This window comes from Anthonomus grandis, chromosome 17 (genome assembly GCF_022605725.1).
Source record: "Anthonomus grandis grandis chromosome 17, icAntGran1.3, whole genome shotgun sequence".
NCBI lineage: Eukaryota > Metazoa > Arthropoda > Insecta > Coleoptera > Curculionidae > Anthonomus > Anthonomus grandis.
This window is the reverse complement of record NC_065562.1, coordinates 8,278,487-8,298,689: the sequence shown is the minus strand read 5'-3', so window position 1 is coordinate 8,298,689 and position 20,203 is coordinate 8,278,487. Positions and strand designations below refer to the sequence as shown.

Genomic DNA, 20,203 nt, shown 5'->3' with positions numbered 1-20,203 from the left:
GCATATTGTGAACCCAGATTAGAAACCAAGCCAGCTATAATAACATCTAAAGAAAAACAATAAATCCCGCACTACAAATTTAAATATGGGAAAATCATTTCCTCATGTAATTGGTATTCCCTCTCTCGGAATGACGGATTTTAATAAACGGCACTAAAAGTAACTACTTGCTGTAGGTACTTAACCTCAAATTTTTAAATAAATTTGGTGGAGGAAGACCAAGGCATTTTTAGTTACCCATTGACATATTAACTCCACTGCAATTATAGACTACTTCATAATAATAAATGAATTAACGAATGAATCATCGCTTTATTGTCAAAAAATTTTACAATTTGTAGACAAAGCTAATAACTAAAGTAAAACACAAAAACACACAAAAATAAAATAAAACTAATAAAACAAATATACAAACTTATACAAATCAATAATTGTATGTGGTCAAAAGTATGAATAAATAAACAAAACACTACATAGATACTAGCTACATAAAATAGTACATATAAAAACAATAAATCAGTCTGTGTGTGTGAAGTTAAAATTAAGTATTAAATAATCGTTTACCGAGTAAAAGGCTCTCTCCAGTAGGAATGATTTTAATGCCTTACGGAAAGTAGGAAAATATGTGATGGACTTGATGTTCAATGGCAAATGATTGTGCATTTTTTTTGCTATGTACAATATAGAGTTTTTTACCAATTCTGAATGTGGAGTAGGCAGATATAAATCATACTCCGCGTTTCTGAGATGATAATTATGGGATGGCCTATCTGAATTTGATAAAACGTGCTTGCGAATTAGACAAACGGACTCATATATAAGTAGTGACGGCAAAGTTAGGATGTCAATTTTTTTAAAGAAATCCTGGCAATGAGTTCTATAATTAAGTCTAAGTGTATAACTCAAAGCTCTAAAGAAGGGCGTAACGAAGGTGTGATGTAGGCATGTCCCATTTTAACGACTTGTCAACAGTAAGCCCCAAAAATTTCACTGAGTCGGCTTCGCTAATGGTTGCGTTATCCAGTACAAAAGATTGCAAATTATTTTTATAGGACAAAAATTTAGTTTTGGAGATGTTAAGGCAAAGAAGATTAGAGTCGCACCATGCTTTGATAGAAGTTAAGTCACTTGATATGATTTTATGAAGTTCGGCAATATCCGGATTGCTCCAGGTAAACTAGCATCATCCGCGAATAGGCAGGTTCTTGCTTTAATATTCATACTAGCAATATCATTGATAAATATGAGAAACAAAATAGGGCCAAGCACTGAACCTTGAGGCACTCCACATTCTATTGGCTTGCAAGAAGACATCGTAGTATCAATTCTCACAAACTGACCCCTGTTATTGAGATATGACTTAAACCAGTCGAGGGGCATACCGCTAAACCGGTAGTGTTGCAACTTTTTTATTAAGATATCATGGTATACGCAATCAAAAGCTTTAGAAAAATCACAGAAGATTGTTGCCGTAGGATGTTGGTTGTTTAAGCTACAGTATACATTATTAAAAAGGGAAAACATAGCATCATTTGTGCATTTGTTATTTAAAAATCCAAATTGTTGAGGAGTGAGTATTTTAAATTTCAGTAGAAATGATAGGAGCCTTTTTTTCACTAATCTTTCAATAATTTTTGATAGTGTGGGAAGAAGAGCAATTGGGCGATAGTTGGAAGACTGATCTTTATCTCCTCCTTCATGTAGAGGGATTATTATTGCCTTCTTAAGGCAGTTGGGAAAAACTCCTTTTTAAAAAGACAGGTTGATTAAATTTGTAAGATGGTCTAATGTGCACTCTGGCAGGTTTGGAAACATGTTCAACGTGAGTCCATCGGTTCCAGAAGAGTTAATACTATTGGCGTAAAGAAAAAACTGTGTAAATTCTCATCTACACTAGAAAGATAAGAAAGTGGATCGTGGGTAGGAGCTATGGTACTCATTAGATTCTTCGCTACATTTACAAAATAATTGTTGAGGTTCTCAGGAGTAGTAGAGATAGTATTGGACTTAGAGGGTTTATTTCTCAGATTATTAACAATCGACCATGATTCTTTAGCGACATTACCAGACTTTGCCAGTCTCCTGTAATAGTAAATGTCTTTTGCCGCTTTTAGAGTCCTTTGATAAACTTTTTTATTTTCTTCAACTTTAAATTGATTTGTTGATGAATGCATGGTATCCCATGAGAGATGATAGAAAAATACTCGGCAAATTCCGCTATCCGAAAGCAAATCTACAATAATATCTTCAAAACATTTATAGAAAACAATAAAAGTGCGAAGGTACTACGAAGAAAACTTAACGAAGGTAAAAGCAACATTTGCAAACTGCTTGACAAAAGTGGTACAACAAAACCCTTGAGACTGTAGATAACTTTTACAAACAACTTAATAAAAATTATGAGGGACTTGTTAAACCAAAGTAGATACCGAATAAAAGCATGCCCGTCTGAAATGAAAAATAATAAATCACCTGGAGATGACGATATAGTTGTCGAATTAATTAAAAAAGGAGGCGATACTTTATTACGCATATTTGAAAAAATATTTAACGCAGGTACAACCACCTTTCAATGGCACAATTCGGTGATTGTTCTCATGCATAAGAAGGGTGATATTGCTGATTTAATAAACTTTTGGCTAATTAACGTTTTTCCCTATCTATTGACAAACTATTGATGAAAATCATTAACAAAGAGAATTACAAACTTGTCGCGCGAACAGTCAGGATTCCTTCGAAGTTTTGGTACAAACGATCACTTGCAGGTCATTAAAAGTTGACAAGACACTTGTACTTTTCTCCTCTTATAGACCACAAGTGTTTAATACCATAAAGTATAGACCAACACCTCTAGCTCATTGCCCTATCAATCATGGGTACACCGTAATAATTGGAAATATCTATGAAACAGCAACTGCATGTGCATGACTCCATAAGGATACAAACAAGTTGAAATATAAACGCAGTGTCCGGCATAGTGACGCGATATCGCCAAAGTTATTCACGACTTTGCTGGAATATGTGTGTAAAAAAATAAATTGGGACAACATGGGCGAAAACATAAGCGGAGAAGATCTGAGTTATTTAAAATTTGCAGATGGATATGGGTTTAATATTAGACGGAATTGATGAAGCAACGTAAATGTTGGAGAATCTTCAATTAACCCCAAATTTTCAAGCTCTAATTTATGACCAATCTTGTGATAAGTGGAAAAATTTCGAGTATAGGCGTTGAAATTTAACAGGTCACTTTACATAAATGTCTCGATGATGAACTCCATATAGATCGAGACAATCAAACAATCAAGATCCAAAGACGATTAGGCCTTAAAAGATCTGAGACACAGTACTTCTCGTATTCTTGTGAAAAAGGTGGATGATATATTCAGCATAATTGGGCCAATTGTTTTAATTAAGCACACAATTTATTGTATGAGTGGACTGTATTTATTTTAGTAAAGTAATATTTCAACAAACACAAATTCAAAAACCGTTTAAAAATACTAGTACGCCGCTGTTGGGCCAAAAAATAGTGGAGAATGCGAACCCTGTGTTCTCTCTCATCGTTGATCAATATCTCTCAAATTAAATAATATCGCGTAAATTTCTCCCGCTTTGTCACCGAACTAGCCAATCACAACGTCCGAATGCTTACTCCCGCTGCATTTGGTGCCGGGGACAAATTCTCTGAACTAAAGAAAAATACTTCTATTCTCAGTAAAGTGTTTGATGAGTTCCGCCTGTTTAAAAATAATCTTTTAAAATAAAAATTATATTCTTTGTTGTGGAATTTTCCACAACATCCTGCCACCCTGTTGAAAGATTTATCTTTCAAACACAGATAAAACTTTAACAGTTTAAATATTTATATTATCATTATTAGGTAATGGGACTACCTTTGTAATAGACCTCGTAAAAATACCATTTTTAGTCTTTAGTTTGACGATTCTAATTTTGCCGCTTTGACTAGGAACTACCTCGATGATTCTCGCCACCGGCCATTCCAAAGGTCGTGTATTTTCTTCCTTAAAAAGAACAACATCGCCTACCTTTAAATTTTCTTTAGGTATGAGCCACTTTGGTCTATTTTGCAGAAGATTTAAATATTCTTTAACCCATCTTCGCCAAAATAATTGCTGTACTCTTGTACAACGTTGAAATCTTGAAAGTCTATTTTCATTTAAATCTATTATATCTAACTCTGGAAAGGCTGTCAAACTTTGACCAATTAAAAAATGTCCAGGTGTGAGACAAGAAAGATCAGAAGAGTCGCTAGATATAGGAATCAACGGCCTGGAATTTAAGATGGCTTCAATCTGAGCTAAAATTGTCGATAGTTCTTCAAAGGTAAAGTGAGCTGTTCCTGCAATTCGCTGTAAATGGTATTTGGTACTTTTGATGGCTGCTTCCCACAGTCCACCAAAGTGTGGGCTTCTCGGAGGAATAAATTTCCAGGTCACGCTCTTTGTTGACAAAAAGTTTTCTAAATCGTCTTTCGTAGATTTGTCACGGAAAAAGTTGTAAAGCTCTTTGAGCTGATTGTTTGATCCAATAAAATTTGTAGCGTTATCACTATAGATAATTACCGGGTTGCCCCTACGAGATATAAATCGTTTTAAAGTGAGAATAAAGGACTCTGTGGATAACGTGGATACTAACTCTATATGCACAGCCTTGGTAGCCATGCATACAAAGACGCAAATGTAGGCCTTTGATAAGGATGAGCGTTTTGCCAATGAGTTTTTAACAAAGTAAGGGCCGCCAAAGTCAACTCCGACCTTTGAAAATGGGCGTGAGGGTGTCGTGCGATCCTTAGGAAGATTCGACATAATTTGCTGGCCTATTTGCCCACTAAAACGAAAACATATATTACAATTTCGTATAATGCGCTTAATTTCTGTCAAGCCGCCAAGAGGCCAATATCTTAATCGAAAGTTGGACAAAACACATTGTGCCCCAGCGTGTCCCAAACGTATATGTTCCAATTTAAGCATTAAGGAAACAACAGGATGTCTCGATGGGAGCAAAATAGGATGCTTTTGCTCGAAGGGCAAGTCAGCGTAAGCTAAACGGCCACCCACTCTAAGGAGGCCTCTTTCGCCAATAAATGGGTGAAGTTTAAGAACAGGTTTGTTTAAAATAAGCTTGTTATTTTGTAGATCTTTCAACTCTTGAGAAAATCCTTTAAGTTGAATAATTTTAACGATGCGGAATTCTGACTCTCTGAGTTCATTTACATCAAGAGGTTGAGCCATTGATATTGAATTTAGTAGTTCATCCTTAGGTAAAACCTTAAGGGTGTCAACATTTCTATTTGACATACGACTTTTAAGCCGAGATAAATAACGTATCATAAATGCTAAGGTTCTCTGTAGTTTCGAAAATGATGAAAACCTTGAAAACATGGAATCCCAAAAAGTATCTTCCTTTGAAGAATGAAATACAGTTTTTGAGATCCTTTGTTCAGGGGCGTTTTCCATTGAAGGCTCCTGCAGTTTAAAGTTTTGAAAGTCATAATCTGTTGATCTTAGAAACTGAGGTCCGTTAAACCATAAATCGGACTTCATTAACTCGCTAGGGGTCGTACCCCGGGATACAAGATCAGCTGGGTTATCTATAGACTTTATGTAACACCAGTTAAACGAAGAAGTTAATTGCTGAATCTCCGAGACCCGGTTTGAAACAAAAATTGTCCACTTGGAGGGATGAGCCTTGATCCAGCAAAGTGTTATTTGGGAATCCGAATATAAGTAAACGCTGTCAAAGACAAGTTTATCATATAAAATTGCCAGTGTTTTTGAAACCAATTTAGACAATAGTAAAGCTCCACAGAGCTCTAATCGAGGGATTGAAAGTGTCTTCAGAGGAGCAACTCGACTCTTTGACGCCACCAATTTACTTGTAACTTGACCATCTACATAGACAGTCCGAATGTAGACACATGCGCCGTATGCCCTTAAACTGGCATCACAAAACCCGTGAAGCTGGATTTTCAAAATTTTGTCATTAGAAGATAAATGTCTCGCTATTCTTAAATTTTCAAGCTGAGGAATTTGGGTTATAAAATCTGTCCATTCAAGTAAAAGTTGCGGATTTAAAGTACTATCCCAGTCAATTTTAGATAGCCAAATTTTCTGCATTATAATTTTAGCAACTACCACAACTGGGGCAACAAGACCTAATGGATCAAATAGTTGAGCGATTTGAGATAAAACTTCTCGTTTTGTTGCGACTACCTTATTAGAAGGTTTGGGAAGAGTAATCGAGAACTGGTCGGTAGTTGCATTCCAGGAAATTCCCAAGATCTTATGACTATTATCAGATTTAATTTCATACATTTTTGAGTTTGACGGTGAGTCAAGATTTAAAATAGACATAAGATCCTTATTGTTAGAACACCACTTGTGAAGATTAAAATTTGCAGTTTGGAGCATTTCAACAAGCTGTTTTTGAGTTTCTATTAATTCTTCTAGAGAATCACTCGTTCCAAGAATATCGTCAACGTATGTCTGTTGTAAAATAGCGTATGATGCTAGAGGATACCTATCTTTATTTCTAAGAGCTATTTCTTTTAGAACACGAGTCGAAAGATACGGCGCACTGTTCGTACCATAAGTTACCGTTAGAAGCTCAATACATTTTAGAGGCTCATCTGGATTATCACGCCACAAAATATTCTGCAAAAAGGTCATTTGAGGAGAAACTCGAATACATCGAAACATTTTCATAATATCAGCCGTAATTACAAATCTGGATGATCTAAACCGAATAAGAATGTCAAAAAGTTCAGGCTGCACTGTAAAGCCTTTTAACATTATATCATTTAATGATATACCCGTGGAAGTCCGCATAGAGGCATCAAACACCACTCTTAATTTTGTGGTCGGACTTTGATCTCGTATCACACAATGGTGAGGTAAAAAATACTTGTGATTTCCGTCTTTATTATACAGTTCCAAAGGGATATATTGGGCATGACCTAACGTCACATATTCATTAATAAACATTTTATACTTGTCAAAGAGAGATATGTCCTTGCTAAAACGTTTTTCAAGGTTAAAAAATCTTTTTCTCGCCATTTGAAACGAATCACCAAGCTTCAAATATTCATTTGGGGTTCGAAGTGGAAGATTTACTTCATATGACCCATCGTCAAGAATACAAGTTGAGTCACAAAATATTTTCTCTGCTAGCTCATCCTCAGCAGAGAGGTACTTCCCTTTAGTCGAAAACTCTTCTTGAGCCCAAAATTTCTCCATCAAGGTTTCCAAAGATGACTGTTGTGTAAAAAAACAACTTTGGGGTTGTGCATCCTTGTAAGTAGCTTTATTCGAAATTAGACCTGTAGAAATTGGTCCACCTATTACATCGCCCAAGTATGTACCAATCAGAGTAAGGGAACTGCCCTCAAGGCGAAGTATCTTTCCGGTAAGTAGCTGATAGTATATATCAGCTCCAAGAAGTAAGTCAATATTCGAAGGAACAAAAAATTCTGGATCTGCGAGAGTTACTGTGGGAGGTATAGGTATTAGGTCGCGTTTTAAATAGAACGATGGCAAGGGTTTTGTTATATTACGTAGAACAGTGCAGGTTATGTCAAACTGACAGGTGTCGTCAATATTTGAGTAAAACGTTAAGTTCACAACTTTGCTAGAGTGCATCATTGTTTCTCCAATACAACTGAGGTTAATATGTCTAGATTGAGAAGAAATGTTTAACTTATCAAGAATGCGCTCAGTAATTATAGAAGTTGTAGAACAAGAGTCAAGAATAGCCTTTACCAGTATAGGTTCACCATAAGAATCAAAAATTTTTACAAGCGCTGTGGCCAAAAGAGTCTCTCCACTTGAGAGCATCGAACATACAGTGTGAGATGACGTAGCATCCAATGATGAGTCATTAGTGTGAACAACAGAAGTTTCATTATTATGACGCGATGAGTTTTGTGGCAAAGAAGTGTGATGTTGCTGCAAGGGAGCACGATTTTGTTGCAAAGACATCTGATTTCTTTGCTGGTTGTTTATATTACTTAAGTGTCCTTCTGAGTTATTATTACGTGTTACTAAAGGTTGATTGGGTTGTTGCAAGAGCCTAGGTTGATTCAAATCTGAGTGAAGCAAGGTATGATGGTGTTTATTACAAATACCACAAGTACGTGACGAACAAGTTTGGGTAGTATGGTTGGAGCCTAAACAGTTAAAACAAAGTTTTTTAGCCTTTACAGCATCATATTTTTCAGTACGGGAGAGAGCACAAAATTTCTGACATTTGTATATTCTGTGTCCAACAACATTACAAAAAATACATTTAAAGTTCACTTGTGTTTTAGAAGGCACAATAGCATCATTTCGCTGAAAGTTGCTGTGGCTAAGGTGTACTCTATGAATCACTTTTGTATGTTTTAAATCTACTCCTATGTCTGGTATAAAAGATCGTTCAGAAATAATGCATCGTTTTTCGAGAAATTCAAAAAATAGGGTTAGAGTAGGGCGAGAGTTTATATCTAGCTCATAGTCAAAGGCCTTTCGAGTACCGGCATCTAGTTTTTGTGAAAAAATATAAATAAGTATAAGGTCCCATTGATCAACATTAACACGTAAATTCTTTAAACCTTCTATATTCTGTTTAAGAACCGTTATAAGATCTCGAAGTAAAATCGACTTATTTTTATTAAGAGAGGGAGCATCGATGAGGTTTTTTATGTAAGCATAAATAATATTTAATTCATTATCATACCTATCCTTCAGAGTTTTTAAGGCAACATCAAAGTTATCACTAGACAACTGTAAATTACAAATTAAACTTAATGCCTCCCCTTTAAGGTAACTTTTTAGGTAAATTAGCTTTTCAATTTTAGTTAATTTACCGTCATCTTCAATAAAGTTTTTGAAAAGTTCATAAAAACCGTACCACGTAGTTATATCGCCAGAGAATGTTGGAATATTTAATTGCGGCTTAGCTATATTCGATGACAAAGGTGGAACGGATGTAGTGATATTTGTATTATCAGCAGCGACATGTTTTGCTGTAAGTAAATTAATTTTATTCTTTAATTGAGCTGACAAAGTTAAATATTGATCTTCGACTAAGCCTCTCTCATCCAATTCACTTACATCCTCTCCCTCCTCAATTCTCTCTTGAATATTACAAAAATTATGAAAGGCCAAGTCTAAAGCCTGTAATCTAGTTTCAAAATGTTCATACTCAGTTAAGTCACTATTCTGTGAAAACCAATTCTTAATTCTAGTTATGGTACCCTTTGCAATACCCCTCTGCTTTTTTAGCGCTTCCATTTCGATAAAAGATTCCAAGAATTGTATACAAATTAATACAAGGTAATACAAGACAAATGTATGAATACAAATATATGAAAAGGTAAAGACAAATTATGCAAAAGTGTCAAATATTTAAACTAAGATATACCTAGTACTTATTGAGTTAAAGCATAACAAGCCTCAGCGTAAGTGTAAAATACTATACTATAATAATATTTTGTCAAAGTAAAATAAGTAACGAGCATTAGCATGAAAGTAAAAATACTACACTACAAATTTGTATTTTTGTTAACATACTACTAACAGACGAAAAACAATGAAAAACACAAAGTCACGGTCTCACAACATTTACTTAAAGCTACACGTGTTTCGCTCTATTCAGAGCATCATCAGGCCTTAAAAAGCCACTGACGTTGGCAAAACAGTAAATGACATTTACTGTTTTGCCAACGTCAGTGGCTTTTTAAGGCCTGATGATGCTCTGAATAGAGCGAAACACGTGTAGCTTTAAGTAAATGTTGTGAGACCGTGACTTTGTGTTTTTCATTGTTTTTCGTCTGTTGTATACGTCGGTCTCTTTGTGAAAAATGGATGAGATTTTCTTATTTAACATACTACTAAGTAAAAAAGCCGAGAAAAAAGTACCGTTTACATCACAAATACAACGTTAAAAGTATCGTCAAATAATCACTAAAAACTAAATGTTTAATTGAGTACGATAGTTTTGTGTATTAAAAACCATCAAAGTTAAGTCTTTAAGTTCATAAAAACGAATAAAATTCAGTAAAAAGTTCACATTAAAATATACGAAAAAATTAAGTCTGAAACGACACTAATCAAACACAAATTGTTCGAAGTTCAAGTTAATAAATCGGAAATCTCCTACCTTAAAACTGCAGTGTTATGTCAAACCAGTCGAAGTCTCACAAATTCTCTATTCCCGTCCCTGCTCGTTGGAAAAAACCATAACCAAATACAAGTAGTAGTTGTAGTCACAAAAATCCTCTGATTTCTGCTTGGGCTGCCTCAAATTTCCTCAAAATTATCCGGCACGAATGACCATTAAATTGGGCCAATTGTTTTAATTAAGCACACAATTTATTGTATGAGTGGACTGTATTTATTTTAGTAAAGTAATATTTCAACAAACACAAATTCAAAAACCGTTTAAAAATACTAGTACGCCGCTGTTGGGCCAAAAAATAGTGGAGAATGCGAACCCTGTGTTCTCTCTCATCGTTGATCAATATCTCTCAAATTAAATAATATCGCGTAAATTTCTCCCGCTTTGTCACCGAACTAGCCAATCACAACGTCCGAATGCTTACTCCCGCTGCATTTGGTGCCGGGGACAAATTCTCTGAACTAAAGAAAAATACTTCTATTCTCAGTAAAGTGTTTGATGAGTTCCGCCTGTTTAAAAATAATCTTTTAAAATAAAAATTATATTCTTTGTTGTGGAATTTTCCACAACAATAATCCTGGAGCGTTTTTTAACATTGAATGGGCATTTAACCATACATCCGTGAAGTAAATTACCAGGAACTCAAGAGAAGTGGTTTAAAGCGCGGTTTTATATAATGAAGGCTCTAGGTATTATGATTATTGAGAAAAAAGCATTTGACTGAAGAGAAGTTGATCTGCTGATAATAGAGACTCCTTTTGATCATACTTAAAAAATACTTAATGAATTCTCTGGGTATAGTGAATAGGTTATGCTTACCAAAAAGCCTTAGGATTTATTGACACTGAAATGGCGTTTTGGAATACGTCCTTGAAAAAAATTAAGTCGGATGAAGAGCAGAATCTCTTGGATGAATAGCAGCATGCTCCGTATACTAGAGCAGTTGCCTGCAATATTCTGGCGTGATTATACTGGCCTTAAAATGAAGCAAGCACTTTCTTTATGCAGAAGTACCTATATATCTACTAATTTTAACTTAGAATCATTCACTAAAAGTGCACTTCAGAAATGAACCTAATGTTCATATATGAATTGTCTTTTGGTGGCTTAGAACCCAAGGAAAGTTAAAATGTAAGCATATTAATTACAAATCAGAACTCAACTGGTTAAGGTGCAACTAAATATTCTGTTATAATGATGGGCAACAAATACCAAAGAGTTAATAGTAGAGTAAATAGCTTAGCATCAAAAATTAACGAGTGGGAAGGGGATATCAGTCCGGTTACACTCAATAACGAAAACATCTGTAAGACGGATTGATGTTGAATGGATAATGTGGCTAATTTACGATTTTAGGCAGGGTCTTCAAAACTAGTCAGAGCCCATCAGTGATAAAGCATGCTACTATCTTGCATGCCGAAGTATTTTCTATGTTGAAAAGTTGCTGACAGATTGCTTTCATAAAAACACAGTTATCATAGTCTGATTCTACAGCAAAGCAATGACCAAAGCCAATGGCTAAGCTGACGAGCTTCATGTTAGTACTTGAGGGGATAAACGCCCTAAAATAACTTGATCGTCTTGAAAATGATTAAAGTGTATCATTTATAAAATTAACATTACAGTCGTTACTTATGCATCATGAGCCTATAGTTGGTTTCGTTAATTATACTGCTGTCGCATATTTAAAAGTACTTAGACAAGCTCGTCAGCGTTAGATGGGGATTCTGGCCTCAGATAGCCAAAGGCTCAATGAATTCTTTGCCGGTCTTACCAAACAACTGATGTACCATCGATATTTTTTGCGTAACATCGTGTACTGCTGGTGTTAGGGAGTACAAGCAAGAATAAAACGGAAACCACATTAACGCGAAGTAGTTAGCATTCACTTTCGGGACTTCACAAGGATTTCTTTCAAATATGTCCGGGAGTTATTAGTTTAGTAAATAGCCAGTAGCTCACTGAAGAGAATCGACTTATCGAATTAATAATATTGATGGTACATGATTTTGTGAAGGGTCTTGAAAATTAATCGGAGCTCTCACGTTAGAGAAATATGCTACTAAGTCTTTTAAATCTAAAGTATTTGTAATGAAAAAACTTGTGGTAGAATGTGAAATGTAAATCTGTACGATGAACACTTATATAACTCTGAATGAATTGCTATAACGTCCTTTTATTATAAATTTATCGAGGTGACTGGCTACTTTGATAACCTTAAAAACGATGAAACCAATCTTTCATCAATTAATTGCTAGATTAGGATCCGAACCATTAAGAAACTTTTTCTAAAAACCGAAAAATACTACAATGGTAGTAACACTTCTAAGCATGCAATCACAAGCATAAATTAAGCTTCTCTTACTTGCGCAATATCCTGAAGAACCTATATCTTTAAAATTATTGAACTATAGAGCCAGAGTAGAAACATGCATTGACAAGTATCTGCCTTATCTCTTGTTTTTAATTTATTTAAAGAAAAACTATCAAAAAGCCATGGTTTAAGATAATTCCTACAGTTAATAGATTATAAAATAGAACATATCAAAGAAACAAATGGGGTATTTTTGCTTGTAAAAATAATGTTACGGAGCACACCTGATTGTGTGGAAAGCGTTGTTAATTACACACATATTCAATGTTTTCTAAATACAGGAGAAGATTTTATCGAGAAGCTTGGCCAAAATGTAAACCCTGTTAGTCAACTAGTGAGTACATTTTAAGAAACTGGTTCTGTCTCAAGTAAAAAAAGACAACAATCAAGATTACTCGCAATAGCAATTCAAGTAAATCCATCTTCAGAATTGCTTAAAATGGTTTAAACTATTATCAATAATATGAAGCTGACGATTATGAAGCAAATAATTTAATTTATGGCCTTTAGTTTGCCTAGTTAAGAAATTATCAATAAAACCCTCGAACTTGAGTTACCTTGAAGTGCCTGCTGACGTGAAGCAAGTGTTAAACTTAAGAGTAAAATTTAGCTTAAATTAAATCTTAATCCTAAGTTTTAATAGGACTGTAATGGAGTTAGATAATTGCTTCAACTTTAGTTCGATTTTCATGGATTTTGTGTCATATGTTCTTTAATGAGAACAATTGATCTAGCATTTCAGCTATGGTAGTTTTGGATTTAAAGGTATGGTATTATATATTAGTATACAGAACAGCATTCAATTCAAATATAATGTTCACAATATAATTCAATATAATGTTCATTTTATGGTTTTAGGTAAATAAAGATCAACTCTTAAAACTCCAAAAATCATGAATTTTTTTTTCCATGATGATATACAGAATATAAGAAATCAGTATTATGAAATGTTAACACAAAAAATGTTAACTCAAGAAACCTTGACACGCTAAAAATATTTGTTTCGGTTTTTATTTACATGAATCTGCTAATTATCATAATTGTCGTTCGATGAAAATACACAAATTTAGTGGACGGCATCCAAACAAACAATGTAAATATATCTTTACGACTTTGTCGAAATTCGACAGAAAACATATCAAGGATATTTCTTGATGGCAAAAAGCTTAGAAACTACGTTTCTTATAATTTTAGTTATCTCTAGTTAATTTTGTAATATTTTGAAAACGTTTCAAAAAATTAGGCTTTTTATTTTTTTTTAATTTCAAATTTTCTCAACTTTATATTAAACTAAAAATCATCAAATTATTGTTAACATGGAAAAGAAATGATTAGTTTCCGAATTTAGCTTAGTATTTTACATAGGTCTTCAATAGTATATTTCAAAGGCTCTCTATGCAAATGATTTGTAATGAGGAACTATCGCTTGTTTACTAATCTCACAGCAAATATGGTTCTGTTTTAGAGTTTTGTAAGATCAGGGCAAGACAAATTAAATATGGTTTAGTAGTATGGAGTCCTCAGTAGCAGTACCTTATGTATACTTTCAATGGGGTACAAAGCAGTTTTTTTTTTTTAATATTTGTGGATATCCCCATAGATATATACCGGGTGTTTCAGAACTATGGGATCAAACTCCTGGGGGTTGTTCAGTGCAACAGAAGAATCCATTTGAGTATAGGAACCCATGTCCGGAAATACGCCACTACGGCCCTAAGACGCGTTAAAATTTATAAAAAACATTAATTACCTAAATAGGATCTGCTGCATTTATTTTTACTTTTTGTACATGATACCATAACAACAATTGTTTAAAATCAACGCTTATCAATGTCAATTCTCAATATCATGTTTAAAAATCTTATAGCTTACAATTTTTAAAGATTTATTGCTAATGGAAAACTTTACCAATCAAGAATTGGCGGATATGCATTTGGCATACGGAGCAACAAACTGCAATGCACGAGCAGCATCGCGGTTGTATCATGAAGGTTATCCCGAACGACAGCATCCTGGATACAAAAAGTTTATTGCGGTTCATCGGCAGCTCGCTGAGACAGGCATGTTTAAGACCAAGATGCATGATACTGGTGTTGCTCGAACCGTAAGAACGGTCAAATTTGAAGAAGAGGTGCTTCAGCGAGTTGCCGATGAACCATCAAATAGCACACGTGACGTCGCTAAGAATATGAATACAAGTAACGCTTCTGTCTGGCGGGTACTACACGAGCAACAACTCCATCCTTACCACTTCCAGAAAGTTCAAGGTATGACTGCAGCCGATTATCATCTCAGAGTTCAATTTTGTCGATGATTCTGGATCACATCATTGCACAACCAAATTTTTTACGATATGTTTTGTGGACTGATGAAGCCTCTTTCTCAAGAGACGATATTTTTAATAGTAGGAATAGCCATGTTTGGGACGAATAAAATCCTTATGCAATTTTTCCAAGAAAACATCAGAAATGTTGGTCTGTCAACGTATGGGCAGGCATTGTTGATGATTATTTAGTTAGGCCATAACTTCTACCGGAACGGTTAACAGGACCTATTTATCTGCGTTTCTTGGAAGAAGTTCTCCCAGAACTCCTTGAAAATGTTCCACTAAACGTTAGACAGCAAATGTGGTTTCAGCAGGATGGAGCGCCGGCTCACTTTGCTGTACAAGTACGCGAGTATTTGGCTCAGCGGTTTGGGCACCGTTGGATTGCCAGAGGTGGAGCAGTTTCTTGGCCTCCTAGGTCACCCGATTTAACGTCGCTCGATTTTTTCTTGTGGGGACATGTAAAGTCTTTAGTCTACGAAACTCCAGTAGAATCAGAGCTAGACTTAATTGGACGAATAACAGCAGCATTTGAAATCATTCAAAATGAGGATCAAATTTTTAGTGTAGTCCGCCGAAATCATGGGCGGCGTTTAAATCGGTGTATTGAGGTTGGAGGAAGACATTTTGAACAATTGTTGTGATGGTATCATATACAAAAGGTAAAAATAAATGCATCAGATCCTATTTAGGAAATTAATATTTTTTTTAAATTTAAACGCGTCTTAGGGCCGTAGTGGTGTAGTGACACATTTCCGGACATGGGTTCCTATACTCAGATGGATTCTACTATTACACTAAACAACCCCTAGAAGTTTGATCCCATAGTTCTGAAACACCCTGTATAGGTATAGATGAGGACATACTTGATCAAGTCGTTATGGTAAGCCTTTAGCAGTTCTTCAAAGATGGCCTTCTATCAGTTTACCTTTAGAAATATTTGAATCATAAAAGGGACCATCAAAAGGTCTTGTCTATATCCTTTGGATACATCATCTTTTACTTTTGATCAAGCAAGATCGAATATTTAATGCATGATTAATTTTTTTGTTGTGTTTGGCCAATATATGAATTATATTGCCACCACTGACAGTATTTCAATAGACACCAGGTACCATTTATAACCAGAGGCTTTAATACTGCACGGAATTGGCTTAGACTCTACCAGAATTCAGTCAGTATAAAACTAAGAATCACACTCATAAATAAATATATGTGATTTCTGATGGATAAACATCCATTATTTATAATATAAAGACAGGTGTCCATAAAAAGTAGTGGGGTGATGTTCTGCGATATGCCGTATGCCCAAAAATATCAATACTTCGGTAGTGGTATGAGACGATATTAGTCCATTATTGATAAGGCAATTTAAATCGCAAGACAACATTCGAGGGGTAGAGTGTAAAGTCTTTGACCTGACCTAGAGATGGTGCTAGCAGGTTTTTTTTTTGTGCGTTCTTATTGTACGTTAATTTCCAAGTCGATTGCTCTGTTGGTATATATTTAGGCTGAACCGACACCTGCATCACTCAGGTGTGGTTGCCAGTCTGTTTTGCCCTAGCTGCAGCCTGGCCGAGGAGACCGCTTATCAATTCATAAGGAATACAATAGGTGAGTTATGCTGACGAGTGAAACTATAAGATCTTCACATTTGCCACAGGAGGAAATTAATAACTTAGAGTTATAGAGAATGGTCAGCAAAGACGACGGGAGTTTGCGGAAAGGGATGTATATAGGCTTGCTAACACAATTTCAACTGAAAGTGCTGGATTCCGCATTGAAAGACTCTTTTTCATCAGAATCAATGGTTAAACAATTGGGTTTATAACTATACGAAAGGTCGTATAAGCACTTTCGAAGAGTTAAAATCATTACTTTGGAAATTACTGATAAAATTAATAAAATAGTGATGGAGGATCACAGATTAAAAGTCATTAAGATAGCTGAGGCTACTAGGATGTTAACCGAATAGGTAATTTGGCGCTGTATAAGCGGAACTTCAAGGAATCTTTTCGTAGATTTAATTACAACTGTTGATGAAACTTGGATTCACCCATACTACACTTTTGAAAGTAAATAACTGTAGAAACAATGGATTAACCAGGTGACCTAACACCTAAGAAGGCAAAAACAATTTTACTGTTAAAGAAAAAAAACTTGGTTTGCCATGACAATACACCTGTCCATTTGTCTGTCATTGTGTTGGCTAAAATCAATGAATTAAAGTTCGAATTGTTTTTCCAACCACTATATTTGCCAGATTGAGCCTCCAGCAACTATTATCTATTTCCTAGCCTTTAAGGTAAGAACATAAGTCCTTGGAGGTAAGAAAATTGAGAGCAACAAATACATCATCATGCTGTAAACGAGTATTTCAAGGAACTTAATATATTAATATTTCTGTTCTAAAATGAAAAAGTTGTTTTTCTTTAAAAGGCCATAAACTTTTCACCCCACTCTCGTATATCAGATTAGTGTCTTCTATCTTCTAGATTTGAGCCACTGATAATTCGTAAATCGGAGAATAAATCACCACAGCAGACAGCACTTATTAGTATACTTCAATCTTACGCACTATGTATGTAGTGAATAATACCTATAAGTATAACATTACCGGCTACAACTATGTTAGTATAATAATTTACGCGATGTAACATGTTCTGTTCTTTAATCTGGAATCTCTGATCATCAAGTCATTTATGAGATTTCTTGTTGAAATTCCAAAAACTTACAAAAACAACCTCTATAGAGACCGTCCTTTTGTATCTTCCATAAATATTGCTCCATATGTCGTAGCACCATGAAATCAGCAACAATAATTTAGCATAGACAAAGAGAAGTTTGGATAACTGTAATTGATTTCAGAGGAATTACTTCTTTACAACTCAAGCCATCTGATTTGTCATATCATGTAACGAATACGAGCAGTATTAACAATTAGTAATAAGCTTATTGTTAATACTAACAAACTAGTGACTAGGATATTCTTTAATTCAGCAGATTCACTCTCCAACTAAAGATTAAATTCTTTTTTTCCTTTGGTAACTAAAATAGTTGAAAAGTATGAAGACTAGAATGTTGAAGTTAAAAGAAGTAAAACTCAATAAATAAAATCTCTCCAGGATCAGCTAAGGGTTTAGGAAAGGGTAACGCAATGGAGTAACTATCTGCATTGTATATATTGTTAAGAAAATACTACTCTGCATTAGTTTCTTTAAATTATATCTATACCTGATCTTCCCATCTGTTTAGTTTTAACAATTATCTGTTTAGGTTTATCAACCCTTCATCCAACTTATTATTAGACAGAATAATAATCATAAATAATTTAGGAGATATAGTAAGAAAATTTTAGTTATGCATGATTTTTAACGTTTGGATGACTTTGAATCGCACATTTTATTGTTTATTTTAAAAATGTTACTATTTCATTATTTAAGTTATATATTTTATAATCTTTCTGTCTTTTATACATAAATGGATGAAATGTATTATCTAGTTTTGTATGATTATAATCATAAGAATTTGATGAATTGTATAAACAAATATATTTCATACTGAATTCTTTGCTCTTTACTTTGCTTTAAGAAAATTTACAGGATGGAGCACCTCTAAACAAGAGGCATTAAAAAAAAAGGCATTAGAGGATCTAACCTAGGGTTAGATCCTCTAATGCCTTTAGATTTCTTTCTGTGTCGACTTAAATTGGCTTCTTTTTATGAGCCAATAGAGAAAATTAAGGAAAGCAATACTCAAAAACGGAAGAATTTTTGCCAAGAAACATTCGACAAGAAATTAAAGATGGGTTTTATTATTGTCTTCAAAATACTGAACACAACACTGAGCACCTTTATTAAATTTATTATCTCAATTATTCTAAAAGATTATTTTGGCTCTCTGACGAAAAAGTAAGTTTTTAACTTGTCACCTTGCATGTAAAATAAGCTAACAGTAAATTAAAAATAAAAGCACAAGTAAGTCAACTAAACGTGCTATTAAAATACTAACCTTGTATAATAATTCTTGATTAAATAGTTTACATAACCCAATAATTAACTTATATATATATGAACTAAATATTGCAGCAATGAGAATAAAGTTAAATTAATGCAATTTCACGCGAATTTTAGCAGTGTTATGCCGGCAGAACATTTTAAGTTTCGCGCTAAAGGCGGTTGACCGCGAACACCGCATAAACAGACATTACTGATGGTATTTGAATGTCGATGATTATGGTATACCTTCTTACGAGATAACCTCTACCATAACTTTCACTTTTCTTCAGCTCCGCTGCAGTTACAGTAAATAATTGGATTATGGGAAATATAGACGACATTTCGGGTAATCTTTAATGGGTAAATTTTATGTAAACGCGACCAAAAAAATGAATCATGGATCAAATGAAATAGTTTTTTTTTTTAATTCATATAGTAAGGTAAATAACCATAAATGATTTGATTTTCATTGGAAGATTAATATTCTTTCATAGCCAAATTTATGTGTTGGCGCTCCATTTAAGCGAATAGATTCATCATTCTTGAGGTGTCGTCCCAATCTGTACATCATAACAACAGCTTTGTATGGTTCAGAAAAATTCTTTCCTTTCTACCGATCATATTCCAATTGAAAAATAATGGCGTCTGGAATGAAGTCTAATGTATTTATTGCAGTATGGGAATGGTCCTTATCTTATCGGAATATAGCAATATTTAACTGTTAATTGTGTGGTACTGCAAATAGCTCCAGAACATCATTATTGTATCTTTTTACTTGATCTTTTTGAAATAGGTACTAAAGGAGTTGATAAAATAGTTCTGGATTCATCTTGTGTTAGATTTCTACTCGGAGTCACAGTTTTTCCCAATCAAATAAATTTTGAAGGACAACTGGTAAATCAAGAAATGGTTATTGTAAAAAAAAATAATAAATATTTTGTAGATAGTATCGATAGTATCATTCAAAAAAATTTCAATGAAAATAATGAAGGAAATTTTTAAAAAACTTAAAAACGTAGGAGGTGAGAGTGGTATATCCAAGGCTGTGCTGTCTGATGTATCTTGTGCTGTAGGTGGCCGTCTGTTAAATATTATAAACAGTTCTTGAAGCGACGGTATGTTTACAGAATCCTGGAAACTGTCTACTGTTATTCCTGTTCCAAAAGTACAAAATACCGTTAATTACAATGAATTTAGAACCATTAACACCGTACCTGTCTATGAAAAGCTCCTTGAGGTTTGTGTAAAAGAGCAACTTCTTGATTTTTGCAACCCAAATTCAATAATCGTTTCCAATCAATCAGGTTTCCGTAAGAAACACTCTTG

General features: G+C 34.3%; 1 protein-coding gene across 2 annotated transcripts in view; it reads right to left on the bottom strand.

The window, feature by feature from the left end:
• Positions 1 to 19,098, bottom strand: part of LOC126746207 (pancreatic triacylglycerol lipase-like) — a 39,694-nt gene extending 20,596 nt beyond the window's left edge. For both annotated transcript variants that reach the window (XM_050454363.1, XM_050454364.1), the window contains exon 1: positions 18,891 to 19,098. The gene's annotated coding sequence lies outside the window, so the exon portion shown is untranslated. The remainder of the gene's footprint in view (positions 1 to 18,890) is intronic.
• Between the last annotated feature and the right edge of the window lie 1,105 nt (positions 19,099 to 20,203).